The following is a 23,310-nucleotide window of genomic DNA, read 5'->3' as shown; positions in this document are numbered from 1 at the left end:
GCAGACTCCAGGACGTCCCGGGACGCGCACCTACTGCCTGGGCCCCGCTGCTACCCGCGGATCCGCGCTCCCTTCCACGCCGCACAGAAACTTTCTCGCGTGGCAGCCCCTGCGCGACGTTCATTACATAGACCGCACCCCCAACCAACACCCAGGGATGACATCAGACCCATCCCATTCCCCCCTTTGGCTTGGTGAACTTTCTTCCTTGCTGAGAGCTGGAGGAGTGTTGCAGGACCAGAGACAAATCATCTTGTTAATGGCTGTTCACCGCCATGCACTAAACAAACAGCCTTGTCGCTGGTTTGTGTACCGGCAGACCCCTATCTTCTGCCAATAGGAAGTCCGAGAAGTCAGGCAGCAAGAGGGCCGGCCCTACAGCAGAGGTCTCCAGCTTCGCTGGAACCTGCCTACCTCATGTCTCCACCACTGCATTTTACAAGGCTCTTGATGTATGGATTTCTCTGTTCCTTCTACAGAAACACCATGAAACTGACACTATGTTGGGACATGGTATCCGGTGTAACCCGAGTCTGTGCTCCTGGTCCAGGGGATCCACTCTGCCCTCTCTCGGCCTCTTCAGGCTCCTGCATGTGTGTCGTGAACACATGTACAATCAGGCACAAACACATATACACAAAATAAATAAGTACTCTTTTCTGTGTTGTGTATGTGGGGGAGGGGCAGGTGTGTGAGAGCCATGACTCGCATGTGGAGGCCAGCGGACAGTTTGTGGCAGTCGGATCTCTTTCTGCCATGCCTGCTCCGCGGATCAAGCTCTTGGATGGTCAGGCCTGATGGCGAGTGTCCTTGCCCTTGCCTATAAGCCATCTCTCTGTCCCTTTAAAACCTCTCCCTTTCTGTCCTTCTCTGCCTCTCTGCATTCCCCCTCAAGCCCTCAAGGGTCTGTCTACATAGTGATGGCAATAAGGGCTTTGTGCCACTCTAATTTCCTGATTTACTTGCATCAGTGTGGAATGTAGGGGCTCCAGATATCACTGCTCCCCATACAATGTGAGGAAGGACTCAACTGATTCTTTTTATAAATTGAAGTGTCTTGCTTTGTGGATATTTGTTGTTAATCTCTTCCATAAAAAAATGCAAGCTCAGCCGGGCGGTGGTGGCGCATGCCTTTAATCCCAGCACTCGGGAGGCAGAAGCAGGCGGATCTCTGTGAGTTCGAGACCAGCCTGGTCTACAAGAGCTAGTTCCAGGACAGGCTCCAAGGCCACAGAGAAACCCTGTCTCGAAAAACCAAAAAAAAAAAAAAAAAAAAAAAAAAAACACGCAAGCTCTTTGCCAATAAATGAATAAATGTTCATTTGTTGCCCATAATTTGTCAATTTCATCATTATTAAAAGATACTACTATTTCTGTTGGATCTATTCCTGTTAATTGACAAAGTCTCAATTTTTATTTTAGAATCAATTCAGAAACCTTTTCTACATATGTCTTTCATATTTTGATTCTTTCTTATTTGTGAGGCTAAAATATCCATGCCAGAATATTTTCTCTCCACATAAGAATTCCGGTAGGAGAATGGGTAAAAGGTAGAATAACTAGGATACGATCGAATTCTGGATCCAAACCATCCACATGTGCATTTTGTAGTTCTTTTCTCTACAAGAGCCAATTCTCTGTCAATTTCAGCTGATAATTTTCTTGAACTGTTTAAGTCCTTGTCACTTTGTAAGGTTTGAAGTAAATTACTTAGGGAAATATATGACCTCAGGGATGCAATATGTCTAATTTTCTGTAGACTAGTGGGAATACAAGGAGCAGGCCATGCCGTCTGTATCCATATCCAAGGTGCCATCTGCCTGTGTAGACCATGGCGGGAAAATCATTGTGTATTCCAAATTGCCTGGAAATTGCTGATATTGATCCACACCTGTGAGTTGTGGGTTTACAGGAGTGTGACAGCTCACCTGACTAAAATGAGTCTTAAGAGTGAAAAGTTGAAAACTGTTTTTTATTCATAAAACATTCATTGTATTCTATAGGCGCTCCAAAACGGAGGTCATTACAGTGTAGAGCCTTAGCAAACTATTAAAACAATGGAAATAATAAAAGGAATAACAAAATATAACAAAAACTTACACTAAAATGAAGAAAACCAAAAAATTAATGCTTAGATATCCCGAGATATAAACCAAACCAAAACAAAACAATCTAAAACATAACAAAAACAACCAAACAAACAAAATTAAAATTCCCACTTTCCCTTGGAATATTCTTTAAGAAAAAGCAAATCAATAACATGAGATACGAGGAAGTACATTAGTCTCTGTAGGGAACATTCATCACCAACACTTGAGCGTGATAAGGGGTCAGCGTCAGCCCTGCACTAGAGAGAGAATCTTGGGCTTTTGGGTGTGGTCTGTCTGGATAGCAGTGTGACAAGGTCTTCCTTGTCAGATTCCACATCACATATGTAGTCAGCTGCCAAAGCCCTTGACAGTAGCTGACAGAATGACTCTAGTTCACCCAAGTATCTCCCTCCATGTTGTTTTGCCCACACTGGGGCCACTTGGTGATGGATGTTCGGCTTCTGAGTAATTTGTGGGGTGTCCTCTGAATCTCAAGCTTGTTTCTGATGCAGTCTTTTCTCTGGACATTGTGAACCAACAGAGGTGGATCAGATTGTGGCTGGATCCTCTAATGATTGATTGATATTTGCCTCAATGTTGTGCTCACTGCAGAAAGGGACATGGATTTTTCAGAGGAGGCCTGGATCCTGGAGTGTAGAATGTCATGCCTTCAAGGTGTCTCGGGTTTCCTTCAGGCTTCTCAGTTCTCTTACGAGGTGCTGTCAGAGAAGAAATAGCAACAGTCTCTCTGGGGCACAGGCAAGAAAGAAATCAGGGCCTATTCACGGATAGTAAAGAAAAGTCAAGGAAGAAAACCCACACCGTGAATCCCCTGGTTGGTGGGAATGGGGCTCCGTGGTGGCTCACTTGCCTGGCACATAGCGCTCCTGCTGCAGCAGCTCCATCTGCAGGAGGCTCTCCTCCTGGGCTGTGGTCTGTTCCAGTTCATGCTGGAGATGTTCAGACCTGGAGGAGGAAGGCAGCTGGGACAGAGGTCTGGTGGAGCCCTGCCATGTCAGTTTTTGACCCCCACCAGCTAGAAAATCTATTGCCTTTTAGCTGAGCTAATTGACTGCTTCCCTAAGGGAAAAAGTCGGAGTGACTCTGGGATAGATTTTATTTTCTACGTTTAAAAAATGCTATAAGTTGAACTGGAAAATACACTGTGCTGTACTTGAAAAAAACAGCATTTTTTTCAATAGCCCAAAAATTATTTTGGAGAAATATCAATATCTGAGTCACAGTTCAGTAAAGATATTCCTGGCCTGAATTAGACACCAGGTGAATGTGAGCAACCTGTAAAACTCTATGACTGCCCTCTAGTGGAGGCTACACAGCACTGCAGAGAAGGCTCTGATTATCCCTACAGCCCAGAACCTGCATGGGGTTAATTTGTCAACTCCTAATGTGTTTATGGCCAGAGTAAATCTTTTCACAGGAAACTGATGAACCCTGTAGAGAGCCTGCAATCAGCAGGAGTGTGCAGCATACAAGTTAGCAAGAAGAATAGAAACTTATCTCTAAATGTGACGTTCCTGAAGGAAAATAAACTGGCAGACGACACACTTTCCTTCACAATTGACCTCCCGCTTCTCACAAGAGAAGATGGGACTCAATCCCCAGAAGAATAATAACCAAGCATATGGTTTCCTGGACAAAACTTTCTGGTGATTAGCCAAATCATATTCTAATTTTTTACCAGGATGTGGATGTGAGCCTTGCCAAATAGACTAAAACCAAAACAGGTCAGAGACCATGAAACAGAGGATCCACTAGCCTACAACTGCTTCTGTCAGTCCGTGCTCCTACCTCGTCTGGGACTCCGTGAAGTGATGCTGCAGCTTTCCTGCCAAGTCCCTTTGCTGGGTAACCAGTTCCTTACGCTTCAGCAGGAATTGAAGGTGTTCCTCCAGTCTTTGATGTTCCTATTAATCAGAGGATTGTGTTCTTAGGTCAGGGATGTCTGCGCACACATACACATGTGTGCATGCATGTACACAAATACAAACAAATGCGCTTACACAATCCTTATCATCACAAGTACATGGATACACACATACAAGCACACTGCATTGCATCCTCATGTGTAGTTCCTAGCTAACACTAATGGAAGAAGAGATCACCTGGGATCCTATAAAGAAGAGAGTTAACTTTTATTAGCCCACACCCTCTCCCCCCGTATTCTAAACCAGGCACAGGGATGTGGTGATGTGGTGAGGATTCTGTGCTTTGCTTTATTTTGATGAGTTTACATTCTATTTCTACTTTATAAGTGTGGGGGTTTTGCCTGCCTGTGTGTCTATGCACCACATGCCTGCCTGGTCCCTGGGAGAACACAGTGGGCAGAGCAGTCAATGTAATGCTTGCCTTGTACACCCTGGCCACAAATGATGGGTGCCAGGCTTCCTTGATCAGTTATCTAAGCTAGCATAGCATGTTTTCGAGTCTGTACATTAATGACTTAGTTCCGTGGTCCAGGACCACTGCCTGATGGTGGACCAGCCCTTTCCTCTCACTCAGTGCTTCCCCGTGGCTCCAAAGACAGCAGCTTCCTCCAAGAGGAGTTCTCTAAACCACAGGTCACATCATTTTGGGCCCAATGAGTTCAAGAAATGAGTTCAGAAAACCAGAAAATCTCTCCAACCAGGATTCAAATAAATCTTTGCATCCAGTAAGATGACTATGTCAGGAATTTGTCTAAGTAACAGAAGAAGGCTGATGCATGGCCTAATGAGTGCATTATTGCTTCATGTTAAACAATATTCCATGAAGGACTTGACTTCATTGAATGTTTACTCATCAATGAAGTGCATTTGAATATTTGGTGCTCTGACAAATGCTTCTATAACCCGGGTGTCCCCTAGATTCTCTGGACTGCAATCCATGTTTCTGAAAAATTATACATAGCTCAGCATGGCTATGGGACTTAGGCTGTGGTGGGGGGGGCACCTCTGCAGTTCAGAATCTCTTAAATGATAAAATCCATGCTGAGCTGTGAGAACAGGCTGTCTAGTGAAGCCCACTTAGGCTCATCATCGTCTAAAGCACTCACTGCATGTTGTGTCTGCAGTGCTCAGAAGCTGCTCCCATTCCAAGCTTCTGTACACTGAGTTAAAGTTGGCCTGATGGGGGTTGGCAGAAATGAGGACCCTCAGTTACTACTAGTGATGTAAAACCGTGGAGCCCTGTGAGAAACTATGTATAATTTTTTGAGAAGACCATGACAGCACTAGAGAATGAGACTGACCCATGGTCATGACCCAACAACTTTGGATCACGACACTGGGCATATAATATGAAAATAGTCGGAAGGAGCCCAGTGAGGTCAGCACAGTGTTGTTCTGAAATCAGCACTCTGCACAACTATGAGGGGGATCTGTACTAAGACATAACCATGCGCATGACAGAGTGAGCATCACAATGTCAGCAAAGACATGGACTACAGGTTCTGTGTTGTGAGGCCAATGAGACAAACCAGACATTTCCTGGGAGGTTACCTTAGTTCAGTGAAAGGAAAGAAGTCTACTTTTTACTTTCAAAATAGCTCTGGGGATTAAATTTTTTATTATAAAACTCATTAATTCCAAAGTAGTAAAAATGTTTAAAAATTGAGAGAAAACACCTAGTCCTTTCTCTTTCTTACTAAACAAAGCAGTTAGCATAAGATGAGACAGAAAAAGATAAGAATCTCTACCTGTGAGGAGACAGGAGATCCAAAGAGCTCTGGCCTGGGTAGCTTAAGCAAAACAAAAATATTCTGTTCTAGCAAACAAATGATCCACAGGCCCTGGTCCTCACTCACTCACTCACTCACTCACTCAAAGCTCTGTGATTCTCCCTATGTGGCTCCCAACATAGAACCCTTCCTACCGTACTGACATGTAGGTGTGTGATATGTGATTTACTAATCTCCCTCAAAGACCTGCAGCTTCTACCAGAGCAGGAGGGTTTGTTTGCCAGTCATTTTGTGTCTTCCAAAAGGGGAACTCTCCAGAAAGACTTGTGAAGGATCCCGGAAATGAACTCTTAGATGGAATGGAGGTGGTCAGCTGGGTAACTGAGTGGACGGTTACATGACAGTGTACATGTGTGTGTGTGTGCGGTTAGATAGGTGGGCAACTTGCCCCTGCTGCCTCAGCTTACCTGCTGCTGCTTTGTCAAGAGGTCACAGATCTTCTCAAGGGCCTCCTCACACAGCCTCTTTGTCTCCTCACAGGACTCTTGCAGGAAGATCTGCTCCTGCTGCAGCTTTCTGTTGTCCTCTCTCAACATGGCCATTTTTTCCTTCATCTGTGTCCTTTCCCTCAGAAGCCGGCTGTGGAGGGTGCTTAACCATCACAAACAATGATGAGCTCCAGTCCACCTCCATCTGCCACTCATACCTACTAATATCACCTTCCCTGCAAGGTCCCATGTCCTCAGACAGCCCAGACTGCAGCCCACATTAGCCATGCCAGTATCACCCAGGTGATGTACCTCTGAGAACAGGATTCTGCACCCAAACACACACGGGTCCTACACTGATTATGGTATTGGGAGAACATCAACAGGTATAGAGCAAACATGGTCTGAGGGAGGACAGAGAACCCAAGAGGAATACATTCCACATCTGTGTCCATTAGCAACAGGCTCTGGAAGTCCCTCTCAGAGTCCCAAAGTCCATCCATGGTGCAAGCCATGTTTTCTATCTAGAAGCTCTGGAAGCTGACAGGGCAATGTTGGGATCAGACTCCTTGCATTGTGAGGACAAGTACAAGGTAAACAAGCAAGAAGCACAGCCCTCACTTTGGTTCAAAGAGAAATAAGTGCAGCAGATCTCCTTTCAATGTGTGGGGTCCCATCCAATCAGACACTCACCAGTAGGAGTTGGTCTCAGTCAGCTCCTTGCAATTGGAAGAAGCCTCACTAATTTCCTTGAGAAATTTCTCCAGCTCTGATATCTTCTGATGATCCATTTTCATTTCCTCAAGCTCAGAATTCAGCCTGTGGTAGAATATGGGCCCAGGAACACAGAAGCCCATGAAAACATGAATTAAGGCTGTGTCTCAGATTATGCTAATGCACTGGCTGTCACATCCTGTGTCCCAGGGACTAGGACCTGTTGATGTTATTAGACTTGCTGAGCTACCCCAGTGGCAGAAAGGCAGAGCATCACGAGGGAGACAGACAGAGCTACATGAGCTTCTTCAGTAGGCCTGGAGGAACGAACTAGCTCTTTTAAGATGTCCCAGAATTCTGTGCTATGTGTTTGGGCCTACCTGAAATCTGTGATGTCATGTCTTCTGTCTTCAGAATAAAAACGTTTATTCTGTGTTCCTGTTATCACAATGATGTCCTGAACTCATAATCAGGATTTCCATGGAGGAGACCGTACAGCACAATGACTTTATAAACTCCTCAGGGAATTCCATTCGGTCACCAAGGCGAGCACAAAGAATGAGGGCAGGGATGCTCAAAGTGGGACTCCAGGGCCTCAGCACTTATATCACCTGACACTCTGAGACAACAAATCCTCAGTCCTGCTACCAATCTCTGAGTCACAGGATCTGGATGACACACACACACATGAACACACACTATAAGGGAACCCCTCAGACAGTACAGAACACACCCAGACACCACAGCACAAAGCAGACAAGTGTATCAGGCAAGTGCTAAGTGGAAGCAATGGGTTTTATTGTTCACCGGTGGGTTTTACGGAGACAAGGGGAAGTCTGTGCTAGGATGAGTTGGTGAGAGCTGATTGGACAGCTAAGCCAGAATAGCCAAATAATGAATTTTAATTTCTGGACCTTGGTGTTTGGTTTCAGGAATGAGTCAAATAAGGGTATGAACCTTGGCGACAAATTTTAGGAATTCAATTTTATGTTTTACCAAGGGAAAGGGAAGTGAAAAGGGCAAAACCCACCACGGCAAAATTGGCAATGTCTGGGCCTGTTAGCTTTTCACTCACATAAACCCATACACAAGTAGGATGCCAGAGACATGTAGGTAGGTCGCACTATTTCAGAGTACAGGGAAGAAGGGCAGAGACGTGCAGGGTTGAGATCCAGGTCTTCAGGTCACACATTGAGAAAAACCAAGTGAGACCAGACGCTGCTCCAAAAGCAACCAGCAAGAAATCCTCCAGTAAAATACAAAGACTCCCGTGAATTCAGCACCCAAGATCTCCCACAAGCCAACACCTGTCAAGGCATCTTGGAAATGCGTGTTGTGAGTTCACACACTGCTGCCCCATCCATAGAATGTGACTCAGGACACAGGCTTTGCTTTTCATTGTGAGGAAGCAGAACAGCCTGCATCCCCATCTCACTCCTACCCAGGCTTCAGTTCTGCCTCTCAGATGCACTCAGGAAAAGCACTTTGGGCAGGAGGACACCTTGGAGGTGCAGCCTCAAGTGACATGAGGAATGCTGGGGTTGACACAGGAGGGTCAAGACAGTCACCAGAGATCTGGACATAATGACTACCTGTTGTTCACATCAGTGTTGGTATAATTGGCCAGGACTGCACGAAGTTCATTCCTTTCATTGGTCATCATCTGAAGCTGAAGGGTCAGTTCATCAACCTTGTTCATCTGCTGCTCCTGCTCAGTGAGGGAGGCTGAGGTCCGTGCCTTTCCAGTACTCCCTGTAGGTAGATAAACATCAGTGAACTTGTACAGTTAGATGGTATAGGGCCATGAGAGACCATGTTGAGTCCCCAGAAGAAGCCTGAGGAAGAAGGAATGCATGGAGCCCACTGAAGTCCCCAAAGAGCAGAACAGCTATCCTCAAGTTGGGCCCCTCACCATTGCTCGATATGTCCATCAATGCTGGAAAATAATATTTTCAGGTATATAACTTTTCTTTATGCTGCATTAGTTTAACTCTGTGAAGCTATGTTACTGTGCTTTTCTAAAATACCTGATGGTCCTAATAAGGAGATAAACAGCCAATAGCGAGACAGGAGCAGAAATAGGTGGGACTAGCAGGCAGAGAGTATAATTAGAAGGTGAACTCTGAGAGGAGAATAAGGATGAGCCCAAGAACAACAGGGGAGGACTCCAGAAGTCAGCCGCCAACTCACTCAGCAGCCATGGAGTAAGAGTGAAAGTTAGAGTTACAGAAGAGAAAGATAAAAGCCCAGAGGCAAAAGGTCGTCGGGATAATTTAAGTCATGAAGAGCTGAGAAGAAACACGCCAAGCTAAGGGCAGGCATTCAAAAGAAAGAAGAAGTCTCTGTGTGTGATTTATTGGGAGCTTGTCTGGAGGACGTTACTCTCTCTCTTTATAGTGACACACAAGAAGAAGAAATCCAGTGACGGTGAAGGGCAGGGCTGGACAGGAACCACTGTGGTCCCTCTGTGCAGAGGCAGAGGGAAAGCAGAGGGCCCTCAGCACAGCAGTTGAAGCCTTGACCATCCCTGGCTCTCTGCCAAACACACCATCAGAAATCCTTGACTCTGGGTCTGTTCTTTAGTAACTCAGAAAAGCAGAAGAGGACCATCGCTTCCCAGAAACTCCCACCTCCTGAGTCCCACTCCTGAAAGGATCAACTGAAGCCTTCATCCTTCAGGAATCTCTGTCCCCTGCCCAGGACTCACTGCGCTTTCCCCAGAGCCATTTATTTCTTGATGTGTGACTCAGAGACTGAAGCCCATCTTCCCTGTGCCTCTCTCTGCTCTCCCTGCGCTCTCCATCCTGTCTCCCAAGCAGCCTGTTCAGTCGTGTCAGCATGGCTGTGGGTGAACCACACAGGCACTGAACGAATGCCTCAAGGGCAGTTGGCATTGCCACAACACAGGTGACATCACAGAATTCCAGGCTCTCCAGGATACAGTAGAATGTCCAGGTGGGGGACTGCTGACGTCATATGATACAGCTATGAACCCCTGCTAACTACTTCACCCAAAAGTGACCTGAACCTAAGGTGCCATTTAAAGAGCCTCTCTGGGGCCACCGGGGAAGCCTTTATGCACATTGTCTTCCTAAATCCAGAAATCTAGCCCTCTGCTTCTCACGTTTTATGTGAGAAGTTGAAAGCTCACTTCCCAACCACTGCCCAGGGATGGGTTTTTTTCTCCTTAAGATCCACACTCAAGTAACGTGAGAAACAAACGATGCTTAGAAATGAGGTCAGGATAAAGGGAGTAGAACAGATGAGATCTCTGAAGTGAACAAGCACTGGTGCAGATCCTTAGACTTTTAGAGATTGGAGGGTTCAAACATAGACCAGACGCTATGAGGTTGGTAGTGAAGATGTGACTACCTCTTGGCAGGTCTACCTTGAACCACTGAGCCCAGGTGAGCCTTAAGATATTGAAAGCAAATAGTCATAGAAAGAGTATGATGGCCCCAACATTCAATCAATAGACTGAGGAGAGAGGAGTGTCGACCAGAGGTCAATGTGCACCATCTAGAGGAGTCGTTAGCTATGCGGACGCAAGCACACACACACACGTAAATAGGAAAACCGGCACATTAACACAAATATGTAAATAGAAAACCAGCACACAATCACACAGTTCCAGTACAGAACATGATGTAGATCACTGCTATGCTGTGTCAACCAGCAAAGAAAAGCCAAATTCCTTTTCTGGAGCCACGTGTTCCAGTTCCCATGCTCTTCCATAGGTGGCACTGCTAACTTTGGTACAAGATACATTAGGAGATCATGTGAAGGGCAGGCAAGGGGAGAGACTCAAGAGTTGTTGCACCATACAGGTGTTTTATAGCCATCACCACCTTTCTACGTATCCTGACAGTCCCTGTAAAGAGAAGCCAGTCCATGGTCAGCCTGGAATGCATGATCTCCAGATATGACCTCTGCCACTGTTGACACCTGCAGGTACCACTGCATGGGACCTTGCCCCTCCCAGACCCTCCATCAATCTCCACAGTGTCCCTATCTGATACTAGTGGCTGTCCAGCTCCTTCCCACTTTTGTGGAGTCTCAGGATCTGACCCTCTTTGGCTCCTCTTCTGTCCACTCTGGATGCTCTGTTACCAAACTAGCCCCAGCTGGCCTGTGGCTCACTTTCCCCTCACACTGGTCCAACCACAATGTTCCTCATATTCCTGGATCCTTCCTGCTGTGTCTGGTTCTTGCAGCTTCCATGCTTTTCCACTTCCACACCTCAAACGCACATCGTTACATATGGATTTGTGGGTCACTCCAGTCCTCAGATATTTCTGACAATCCTTCTTTGCTGTAGCAGATGGTTTTCCTGACACTGGAGGACCCAGAGCAATGCCGAGGGCCTGGCTTCATCCATGCCATTAGTGTTCCATGCAAGAATTTGCAGCCAAAAATGGTCTGAGTAAATCAGTCCTGTCCAGGCTGCCTAATAATTGTGTGACCGTGGGAATGCACCTTTGCATGGCACCTCAGGTGGTAGTGTCATTCACCTCCCTCGTGACCACATTCTCATGACAGTGACCCAATACCAGACCCTGGGATGCTGGAGAGGTGTTCATTGATCGGGAGAAAGATGTGTGAGACACAAGCCTGTCATCCAGTGTTGGGGGTAACAGCATAGGAAGATCAGGAGTTCCAGACCAACCTGGACTACAGAAACTCTGGTTCAAAGAAGACAGACAGACCAATGGGAGCTCAGGTGGTGGAGAGCTTCCCTAGGAGACATTAAACCCCAAGCTCCATTACAGCACCATGTAAACCTGCCTTGACATCCAGGAAGAAAGGGAGATCAGAGCTTTCAGCTTATCCTTAGCTGCAGGGTGAGATGGAGTCCAGCCTGGGCTACATGGGAGCTATTGGAAGAGAGAAAACTGGATTTTCAGGGCACAGGCAGGGAGACCCCAGGCAGAGAGATCTGCCTTGAGAGATGGAGAAATGGGTGACAGAGTTGGTGGCAGGTGATAATTATGGTGGCCCGGCACAGTCTTGGAGGGGTGCTGTCTCCAGGGTACCTTATCCCCCAGATGGCAAGAGTGGTCTCAGGAAGGAAGAACGAAATGATCTGAGCCCTATTGTGGAGTTAGGAGAGGCTCCACAAGGACCTTCTCACCATGTTCATCTGGGAGAGGCAGAAGGCCACAGTGACCTTCAGGACTTGTTAGTAGAATCCCAGAACCACTGCATATAGAACACACCATGTACCTTCCTGGGCACCTAGAAGTGGGTGGTGGGTTGTTGTAAGTAGCTACGATACACATCACTTAAAGCAACAGGGATGGAATTTTCTGGTTCTGGAAACTGAAAGTCCCAAATCCTGGAGACTGCTTTCTTCAGAGGGTCCAAGTGGAGGCTCCTTCCTGCCTCTTCCAGGATCTAGGACGTGGATGGTCTGAGTCTCAGGTCACATCCCACCAGTCTCCATCTCTGCCTTCCTCTGAATTTGTGTGTTCTTTATTATGTCTTCATGTGAGACATGGTCTTGATGAGTAGCCCTGCTGGTCTGAACTTCTAATCGCCTGCCTCAGCCTCGCTAGTGCAGGGTCAGTCCTGGGGCTATAGCTCAGAGGCAGAGTGTTAGTCCAGTGTGTGTGAGATACTGAGTTCTATTGCCCTCTGTGGTCTTTCCTCCTTCTGAGCCTGACCACCCACCAAGGTCCAGCAATCAAAGTCTTGAAGTCCAGTCATCCAAAGCCCCAGTTGACTCATCAAATCCACCTGCCCAATTAAAATTAAAGACCTCATCCTAACATAGGGGTTCCCATTTTACCTTCATAAATCATCATTTCCCTATATGCCAAGTCTGTCTCGTCTGTATCAAGAATCAGTTCTTTGTGTCTCCAGAAAAATATCCCTGTCCCCTTCCCTTGTTCCTGTTCCTTCTCCCTCATCCCCTATCTCCTATATCTCATTCTTACTTCCTGCCCTCTGTTCCTCTGGGGTAAATAAGTCTCTTGTGTGCTAAGAACTTGGTATTGGGGTGTCGTGATTTGAACCTTTACCTTTCAGTGGGTGTTCAGACCCTGTAGAAGAAATGGGGTTCTCATGGCCCCATTAGTGTCAAGTCTGTCTTGTGTGATGTTTGCTTCACCATACACCCCAGGTGCTCCTTGAGAATGAGTCTGATTGTAGGACTGGGGGCAGGTCAGCCCAGCACACAAAATGTGATGGCTGCAGGGGCAGGAAATTGGTACTAGCCTGGGCTACATAGCAAGACCCTGTCTCACACACAGTTATTTCAATTGTGATAAACACACAATTAAAATCAGCTATTTTTAGAGGCACCCTTCACTACTATAAAAACATTTATGTTCATCAGAGTCCTGGGGATATACATCTTTTACTCAGGAGACAGAGGCAGGCAAATCTCTAAGTTCTAGGCCAGCCTGGTCTGCATAGTGAGTTACGGGTTAGCCAGGGCTATACAGAGGGGGAAAAAAGCCTTCATATTAAACAGCTAAAGAGATAGGTTTTTGGTTAAGAGCACTGGCTGCTCTTGCAGAGGATCCAGATTCGATTCCCATCACCTACATGGAGGCTCACACCTCTCTAACTCCAGATCCTGGGGGTCCTCCTCCCTTTTCTGATCTCCTCAGGCACCAAACTACCATGAAGATTACATACATGCTATGTCATGTGTGTGTGTGTGTTCATATTGTGTCAGAAAAAAATAGTAAAGTTTCCATTAAGGCTGAAGACTTAAGTTCAATAACCAAACAGTACTGGTTCATTAAAAAAAAAAAGGTTTTACCCTAGGTGCCTGGACTATCTACTTCTGGGTTAACTACTACCTATCTATCATTTATCTATCTATCTATCTATCTATCTATCTATCTATATCTATCTATCTATCTATCTATCTATCTATCTATCTACTTTGGTTCTTGGCTACACAAGCAAGTGTTGGGTGTGGATTTTCTTGTGGAGTGGCCTTAAGTCAGTTCAGACACTGGTTTGCTATCCCGCAAGTTCTGTGCTACCATTGTTCTTCATATTTTGTAGGCAGGACAGTTTGTAGGTCAAGGGTTTTGTGACTGGGTTGGTTGATGTCTGCTTTTCTCTTTGAATAGCACTCAGAGTACCCTCCCTCACCCAAGAGACTAGAAGGTAGGGATGCAGGCTTCCTGTATGACCCAGATGACTTCCCCATGTTCCATGTGTGGATGTTACCTCAGCAATGGGTCCTGTTGCAATTTCTGGAGAGCAGCCCTGTGTCTTAGCAGCAACCTGGGTGGTTTGGAGATTTCCATGGGGCACCCTTTGCCAACAACTGAATTGAATGCAGCCCAGTCCTACCCCTGGAATCTTTGCCTGGTGAAGAAGACGGCCAGCTGAGACTCCATTACTAGGAGCCATCACTAGTAATGGGGGGAGGACACATAAAGGGGAGGGCAGGACATAGAAAACAAGATTTCCCACTTACGTGTTATTACTAAGACAAAATACCAGATAGAAACATTCAGACCCTGCATCATACTGACACGACCAAAACCAGGTGTAGGGGTGTTGTTGCTCATAGACGGTGCTTACTATGCCCTGGGCCTAGGGTGACTGACAGTGAAGGCGATTTTGTGAGTCCACCTGAGACAACGTGATTGACAGAGAAGAATGCAAGCTGCAAACTGTACTAATATTGTTTGAGTTCCTCCATGTCCGCGGGACCTGAACTTGGGAGGCTGGAGTCTATGTCAAGACATTAGCTAGGCATGGGGTGCAAGGGACAAGAAAGCAGCATGCCAGATGGGAAGGATGATAATTGCTGTGTCTCGGATTCGAACCGAGGTTGCTGCGGCCATAATGCAGAGTACTAACCACTATAGTATCGCAATGAGCCTCGTGCCTGATGGTGGGTGCTCACCAGAGTCTCAGTCAAGTTCAGATTGGCTCATGCCGGGTGGCTTCCTTTAGACCAGCCTGTCCTGCAGAAGTGATTTCTCCAACGCCTATGCACTGTGAGCAGTACCGAGTGCAAGCATCTGTGCTTTGGTTGGATGGATAGGGCAGTCACTAACTGAGAAGTCCATGGGTCGATGCCACTCTTGCAGGTGCAGTATTTCCCCCAAGCACATGGAAGCCCTCCATCGCTCTTCTCTCCATGGGGGCTGGGGTACCTGGGTAGGGCTCGCACTGCTCTGTGGTCCTTCTGAAGAACTGCGGAGCAAACCAGTGGCCCTGAGCCTTCCTTCCGTCGATGCTGCTTACCTGCATCTCTTGGATTTATTTTGGTATTCCCACACCAAATGGTTTTTTAAATAATTTGGTTCTAGGGTTTTGTGTTTACAAATTACATTTTGGTTGCCCTGTGATATGCATATCTTTAGCCAGTGGTGTAAAGTTTACCCGTTTTTTCCTGTGCTTTGGTGACTTGCTGTCCATAATCATTTTTTTTTATTATTAAGAAAGGAGTCCCATTCTCTCCATTCCCAAATAAACCAGACAGCAGGTGGAGGTTGTCCATAGGGGTCCCCTCTCTTCCCACACCAAATAAAAATTGGCTTTGTTATTTTCCCTGCATACTCTGCTATCTAGAAAGAGCAAGGGCTTCTTACAATAAAAGGAGGATCCATAAGTAACTAGGCTACATTATGGCCATGTTAAAGGCCTCCCATCTCCACAGAGCTATAGGAATTATTCACTGCCGGTCTCATCAGAATCTAGTCATCTCTAAGGGATCAGACTCCATCATCTCTAAGGGAAATAACCAAGCTGACCAAGCAGCCAAGGCAGCAGCCTTCCAGGCCCAGACTTACCTCAGTCACCTCAGGGGGTTCATACAGTATGGCCCACATTCTTACAGTCCCCAACTGACACATGGCCAATTCTGTCCAACCTACAATCAACTCTTCCTCCAAATAGGCAGACTCTGTCTCACTTTGTCAAGGCTCATCTCCAATCCACCTGGAAGACTTAGAGTTCTTAAAAACTATCACTGTGTCTTATAAAATCCGTCAAAGGTCAGATTCCAAGTCCAAGTATGGTAGCTTCCCTTTTCCCACCCTCCAGGTCAGGGGTTCCCTTCTAGGGACTGACTGGCAGCTTGATTCTACTCATATGCCCACAGTCAGATGGATTAAATATCTCTTGGTTTTGTTAGATACCATGTCTGAGTGGATTGAAGTGTTTCCTGCCACTAACAAGAGGGTCCAGACAGCTTTTGATGTTCTTCTCCAGGAAAATAGTCCCCAGTTTGGAATCCAAACCTCTCTTCAGTCAGATAATGGTCCAGAGTTTACCTCCCAGATATCTCAAACTTTATCTAAGGCTCTTAACATTCCCTGGCATTCTCATATTCCATACTGTAAGCCCATGTTTCTACATGGTATGGTGACCAGAATCCCAGACCACAGTCTGCAGCTGCAGCACAGGAGGTGGTCACCTCCCCAACAAAGGGTCAGGATGTGCTAATGTTGTTCTGCTCCTTCTTTGTAATGTGGAGGATGCCTGGGATAGAGATGCTAATTTGACCTATGTGACAGAGCTGGCATCAGTGCAGGAAGATAGGGAGACAAAATGGGCATAGAAAGGTGTGGTCAAAGGTGGGGACGAGACCAGAGACATTCGCCTGGTTACCTCGGAAACAGAATGCCAATGAATTTCCCCCTCAGTTTATGTTCTGGTATATAAGGCTCTTTGGAGAATAAATGCAGAGGAATTTTCAGGATGTGAACTCGGGATTTCATGAGGGATCCCTGAGAATCTCCCTCCCGATAAAGCCATGTGAGTTGTGCCTTTATTGCCATGCCTCTCCTCAGGTCCAGGAAAAATAATTTAGGCTCTGGGCTGGCACCAGACCCTGACATAATGGCGCCTGTATGTGAGACTGATTGGTGAACCCCAAAAAACATGGAAGAAGTGACCAGACGTACAGAGGAGACCGTGAGAAACCCACGAGAAAAAAATCGCACCACAGGTGCATATGTGAGTAATGTGCACTCAGAAATAAAGAATAGAATTTCAAGAAGTATAGAGAAGTGGGAAGTTTAAATCAGGAGTAAACATTTGTAAATAATAAGTTTCATGTATGGGATAAGGAAAGAGTATTCAGTTAGATATGTTGATAGTTAAAGGGAGTTAAAATGGAGCAGAAACAGAGGCAGAGAGATTTAGAGCCTGTAAGCATGCTAGCCGCAGAAATGCAACTTTTATCGCTAGCTAAACAGGTAGGAGAAGTAAAGGAACTATGGCATTTGGCCCAAGAATCGCCTAGGTTACTGCTGAGATTGAGGCGCCAGGCGCCGGCGGCACACAGTAGCCAGCTGAATCTAACCCACCTGCGGGAGTAAGTTTAGGGAACAAATTTTACCCCACACAGTCGGTAGCCCAGAGTCGTCTAATAGAACAATGGAGAGGGTTCAGGAATTCTCCTAATTTTACAATTACAAGTTAAAATAAAGAAAAATAGTTTAGGGTTGGAGAGATGGCTCAGAGGTTAAGAGGTCCTGAGTTCAATTCCCAGGGACCACATGTTGGCTCACAACCATCTGTGCTGAGATCTGGTGCCCTCCTCTGGCCTGCGGGCATACATCGAGGCAGAATGTTGTATATATAATAAATAAATAAATCTTTTTTAAAAAAAGTTTAAAATCGGTATGGCTATACGCACCAGAGCTTGTGATGGCATGCTGGCAGACGGAGGGAGCCTGTGTCCTGCCCCCTGCCATGTGGCCTGGCTTCATCAGGGAGCTGAAAGGCAGGTTTGAAAAAGTAGCCTCAGAGAGCTGCAGCTTCAGGACAATTAAAAATAAACAAGCAGGTTAAATATGCTTCTTTTTCCAGTTCACAATTTTGCTTCTTTGTCAAAAATCTGCTGTTTGTAGGCATGTGGATTCATATCCAAGGTGAATTGATACCAGTTCTTTTGATCCTCATATCTTTTCAATGTGTTTTCAGTACTGTGGCTCTGTAATGAAGTTTAAAACCATGGATTGTGATGCATTCAGAAGTTCCTTGATTTACAGGATTTATAAGATTGTTTAGGCTATCCTGAGTATTTTTTTCTTACAAAGTTGAAGATTGTTCTTTTGAGGTCTGGGAAGAATTTTGCTATAATTTTAATGGGCATTGCATTGAATCTGTAGATTTCAGTAAGATTGCCATTTTTGCTGTGTTGGTTCTACCTTTACAAGAGAATAGGAGATCTTTCTATTTTCTGATGTCTAAAATTTCTTCTTGAAAGATTTAAAGTTCTTATCGTGTAGAATTTTCTACTTGGTTGGTTAAAGCTACTCCAAGATATTTTATGGTATTTATGGCTATTGTAAAGGATGATGCCTCTCATTTATCATATTGTAGAAGAGGTGCATTTTGGGCAGTTTTCAAATTCTGTCTATGACAAAGTAATTTTGTTATGAACATAGTTTGGCACATGTCCTTATTGGTTGAGCATCTTTGTTGCATAGGTGCAAAACTGGTATTGCTGAGTTTTAAGGTAGATAGTTGCCTAATTTTCTGAAAAATCACCATACTAGTATCCAAAGTGGCTGTGCCAGTTTGCACTTCCACCAGCAATGGAGGAGTTTGTTTTTTTTTTTCCTTTACCGCACATTCTCTTAAGCATAAATTGTCAACAGTGTTTCTAATCTTGGCAATTCCTACAGGGATAAGATGGAATCTCAGAGTTTTGATTTGCATCTCTCTAATGGTTAAGGATGTTATACTTGAGCATTTTTAAGTGTCTTTCAGACATTTTAAGATTCATCTGTTGAGAATTTTTGGTTTAGGTCTGTATCATATATTTTTATTGGGGACTCTGGGGAACCCCCCCCCAACCTTCCATCTTGGGACCTTCCTCCCTCAATCACCAGGATCTCAAATTTTATCACCAGGAGAAAAAATTTTCTAAACATAATCTTCTGCATTGCTAGCATCTTGTCGGGTCCAAAGTGCCAGTCAGCCAGTTCCACAAAGACCAGAAAACCCTGAAGTAACCAGCTACACCAAGACGTGGTCAAGCATCCCAACTGTCTGACACCCACACATCAGCAGAAAGCAGTCTTGTTAGACGCGATGCCCCATTCCTGCCCATCTGTTACCTTTAACCTCCCAATTTTCATAATAAATATAAGGGTGAAATGTTATCATTTCTATCACCCATAGTTCTGCCAAAATGTCTAGCCACCCCAAGCACTGGCACTTCTGGGTTCCAGAGCCAGGCATGCGCCATCAAGTGTTGTGACAACGTACATAGCCATCCAGGGCCTCAAACACTGTGTGATCTTGATCTGCCCTGCAGAAGCTACAGCTATGTAAGCCAAGTCCCTATGCACACGTGCTAGGCAGTTTCAAAACTGGACTCGTCCACTCCATGTTTTCTTCTCAGCACCAGCTCTCCCCAGGCCTGTCTTTTCCTCTCTCTAATAAACATCCTTCCTGTCTACACATTCATGGCTGTAGGATGCTTCAGATGTCATGTCTGTGGTTTCCATGCCTCACATCTTGCTGCCCGACTTTTAACAACAGAGATGAAACAGGGCCAAGGAAAAGGATCTCAGGCCCAGAGCTGAGCCCAAGCAATGGCATTCACCTTGGGGAGCAACACATTCCCGGGCCATAAGGACCTACCAGCACCTACCCAAACCCTCAGAGAAACCCCAGACATTGTACGGCTGTGGTTTCAAGCCCACAACACGAAGAGAGAATGGCCCCTGTTGAGTTTATTGTTAGAGCTTGGAAACAGAGGTGATCTCTGTCCATTGCTAACTGTCCTGAGAGCGTCTGTTAGCTTGACAAGTTCAATTTTCTTTTATTTGGCTTCCTTAATGGTTAACAAATCTGCAGATGAAAAAATATGGTTGTCATTCTGTCTACTTGCCTTATTCCCCGGCAAAAATCACAGACAAGATCTAGACTATAAAGCAGACTGGTAGGAGCGCTGGCTTCACACGGTGTCCCAAATATTAAAGAACACTTGAGGCTGAAACGTGGAGTCTGAGGACTCAGTGGAAGAAATGTTTTTGTAGTATGTGTCGTCATTACTAGTGTGGGTGCGGCCGTTCCTGTTCGAGAGTTGACATCAACAACTTTTCAGATAAATACGTTCTCTTGTAGTGGGAGCGAAGCACATTTGTCTAGATGTTTTCTCATCACAAACATGGATGTGGTCCCTGTATTTATTATCACCAGTATTACTGTTGGAAGTCAGGCATGGTGCTACTCATCTCTTACCAGCATTTGTGGTGGCGAGGCAGGCGGATCTCTGTGAGTTCAAGGCCAGCCTGATCTACAAGAGCTAGTTCTAGGACAGGCTCGGAAGCTACAAAGAAATCCTGTCTCCGGGAGGAAAAAAGAATAAGAAAAAAAGGAAAAAAATGAGGGTATTACTGAAATTTTGTTTGGGGGGAAAAATTACTGATGCCAGGAAGTAGTCGTACAGGCCTTTAATCCCAGCACTCGGGAGGCAGAAGCAGGAGAATCTCTGAGTTCGAGGCCAGCCTGGTCTACAGAGAGTTTCAGGACAGCCGAGGCTACACAGAGAAACCCTGTCTTAAAACAATAAAACAAAAATTTTTTAAATTGACTGTTTAGACAAAAATAATAACAATAAATTGTGGGGTCTACAAACTTGGAAGAAGCAAACTTCACGGTAAGAACCGTGTAAGCGCCGGGAAGGAAGAGCAGTCCTTGAGCACAGGCTGTGGGAAAGTAAAAGGTGGTGCTGTAAACCTTAAAGCAAAATTTCAAAATTTATCACGGCCAATGAGTCAATAAAATAGCGAAAATGTCATGAGGGTAAACCCACACAGGGAGGAAGGAGAAGCAAACTAAAAGCAGGACCCGTCGCGAGAGGGGCGTGATGTTTGCAGGTACGTGGTGCGCATGAGCCTCAGCGTCTGCATCTCTTTGGAAACAGTAGAGATTTCTCACGACGCGGGAAGAAAAGCCGAGCTGTAGGTGGCCGATAGACTTAGAGCATAAATGTGCGTCCGAGAAAGCTAGCACACACATGCGGAGAAGTGACTGCGTGTTCAGAGCACAGGGTGGGTGGGGCTGAGTCGGGGCTGCGGAGGGGGAAAGCAGAAGAGACACCATGATCAGGTGCATGGGCTTTCCCAGGCTGAGGCTCACCCATTGCACTTGGGGTGTGCTGACCTCTGTGTTTTCGCTCCCAAGTGCGGGGAAACTGGACTGCATAATTTGTGGCAGTAGGGAACTGTGTTCGCGCTCTCCCCTGGTTTTTCTTGTAGTTAAAAAGAGGTGGTCTGATTTTGTTTACGAGAGGGGAGCCTGATGATTTAACTACAGCACTGCTCGACATGTGTTCTCTTGTGGATGCGCTTCTCTTTGCTTTCTTTTCCTTGTGGTCATCTTAATCCGAGATCCATCTAACGTTCTGTGTGGGTGTATGTTTGATGTGTACAAAAAGCGAAAGCAATCCTAACGTCCCCAAAAGACGGTAAAGATGTTTCTGGCACTGGCAAGTGCCTGCTTTTGTTTGTCTTTTCTGGTCTGCAACGCTTGAAATGAGAATGTAATAAAACAAACCAACAAAGGTTTTGTTTTTGAAGCTTTTGTGTATGAATATTTTGCCTACTTTGTACATGAACTACTTCTCAGTTGTAACACTGGTACCGTAGAGGTCGGAAGAGAATCCTTATGTTGGTGCATGGAGTCTAACCCAGGTTTGTTGAAAGAATGCTGAGTGAATCCTGGTGGGAACTGTAAGTTTTAACGAAGTGTGTAGTTGGCGTTACAATAGTCCCAGGGCTCTGTGGTTTGTGTCTTCTAACCTATTTTTTTTTCTAAGTCTACGTTTAGGATACTATTTAGTTGCTGTCCTCTACAAAACTGTCATCAGAAAGGATGGTTGCAGTGAGAGACATTCCAGCTCTGAGACTTCTATTTGGCTTCATGAACTGAAGTTCAGGGATGCTGAGAAAAACCAGGACAGGATCCACAGACATGAAAAGCCTTCCAAACTGTTCCGCTATTTCAGCTTTTGTTGTTGTTTGTTTGTTTGTTTGTTTGTTTTGGGGTGGTGGTGGGGAAATTGGTTTTTGTTTTTGTTTTTTGCCTTTTTAGGGACAGGGTTCCTAGAGATGAAAGGCTTTTTGTTGTGGTTTTTAAGACAAGGTCTCACTCTTCAGTTTTTCCTGGCCTGGAGCTCACTATGTAGGTAAGGATGATCTCGAACTCACAGAGATTCTCCTGTCTCCGCTGACTTTAAATTTCCTGAATGCTTTCCAGGACAGGCTCCAAAACCACAGAGAAACCCTGTCTCAAAAAAAACAAATTTCCTGAATGCTGAAACTAAAGGTGTGTGCCACCACATCCAGCTTCACAGTCCATTTTAACCCCAATAAACTTTCTGGCTGTCTTGCAGCCAGGCATTACCCTATAACTCAGTTACAATATAGAGCAGATAGGCAGAAGCCTCTGGGATAGTACTCTTCCCTGAGCAAAAATGTTTGCAAACCTTCTGTCTGCCCGTCCTATTCTCTTTTTCCTGCCCAGAATATCAGTGTGAAGTCATCTTTTGCTATGAGAATAAAAACCTCAGGCTAAGGTGTCTGAACGTAAACAGGAAGACTCTGTTTAATTACAGCTGTGGTAGCGATATTCGATATTCACAAATTTGTGCCGGTACTCATTGACAAATGAGAGTACTTACCTGTTTGAGCCACTGCTAGCTAGGTTCACTGTTAACATTTCCAAAATTAGTCTGAAAGGATAGAGTACTGGTCCATTCTCTGCTCGCACAGAAAAATTGCATGGGTGGCAGGCAGAAGAGGAGAAAAAGAACAAGCTGCATTGGCCGGGAATCGAACCCGGGTCTCCCGCGTGGGAGGCGAGAATTCTACCATTGAACCACCAATGCATCCTTAAGAAGGCTTTGTGACAGCACATTGAGAAAAGGTAAGAGAAACCACGTGTCTCAGTGAATTTTTACTGAAAACAGCTATGTAAACCGTTTCCTCATGACTTTTTGAATTTTCCAGTCCTGGCGAGGATCACATGTCCTCCTACATGCTAGACTGTGATAAATCTGGGCCAGATTTGCCACTCAAGGACTTTCGGGGCATGACTTTCAGCTCATTAGAAAGGAAATGCTAATTCCGGTTCCAAACTCGTGGCTCTGAAAAGCCTCCCTTTAAGTTTGCCAGTGCCCAAGCCATGCTCAGTTCAGATGTCGTGGAAACACACTGGACGTAGATCCTGGAGACAATTCTATACCACACCTTATCCGTGTGAACAGACGGAGGAACAGACGGAGGAACACCCTTCTCGGGCAGTCCTCACTCTCGGTCCACTGGATCGGACAGGAAGAGGGAGAGGTGTGAACGAAGCCAGCCGTCCCTCAGGTGGTGGTGCTGTTTTATTTGCTGGG

At 45.6% G+C, this 23,310-nt stretch overlaps 2 non-coding genes across 2 annotated transcripts; one reads left to right on the top strand and one right to left on the bottom strand.

Annotated features, from left to right (window-relative positions):
* The first annotated feature begins 20,995 nt into the window (after positions 1-20,995).
* On the top strand, positions 20,996-21,156 carry LOC130890281 (U1 spliceosomal RNA). The gene has a single exon (XR_009058722.1). It is a non-coding gene; the product is annotated as a U1 spliceosomal RNA (small nuclear RNA).
* Positions 21,157-22,729: 1,573 nt separating this feature from the next.
* On the bottom strand, positions 22,730-22,800 carry Trnag-ccc (transfer RNA glycine (anticodon CCC)). The gene has a single exon. It is a non-coding gene; the product is annotated as a tRNA-Gly (tRNA).
* Positions 22,801-23,310: the final 510 nt, after the last annotated feature.

The sequence above is a fragment of the Chionomys nivalis genome, chromosome 18 (genome assembly GCF_950005125.1).
Source record: "Chionomys nivalis chromosome 18, mChiNiv1.1, whole genome shotgun sequence".
NCBI lineage: Eukaryota > Metazoa > Chordata > Mammalia > Rodentia > Cricetidae > Chionomys > Chionomys nivalis.
This window is presented reverse-complemented; position numbering and strand designations above follow the sequence as displayed.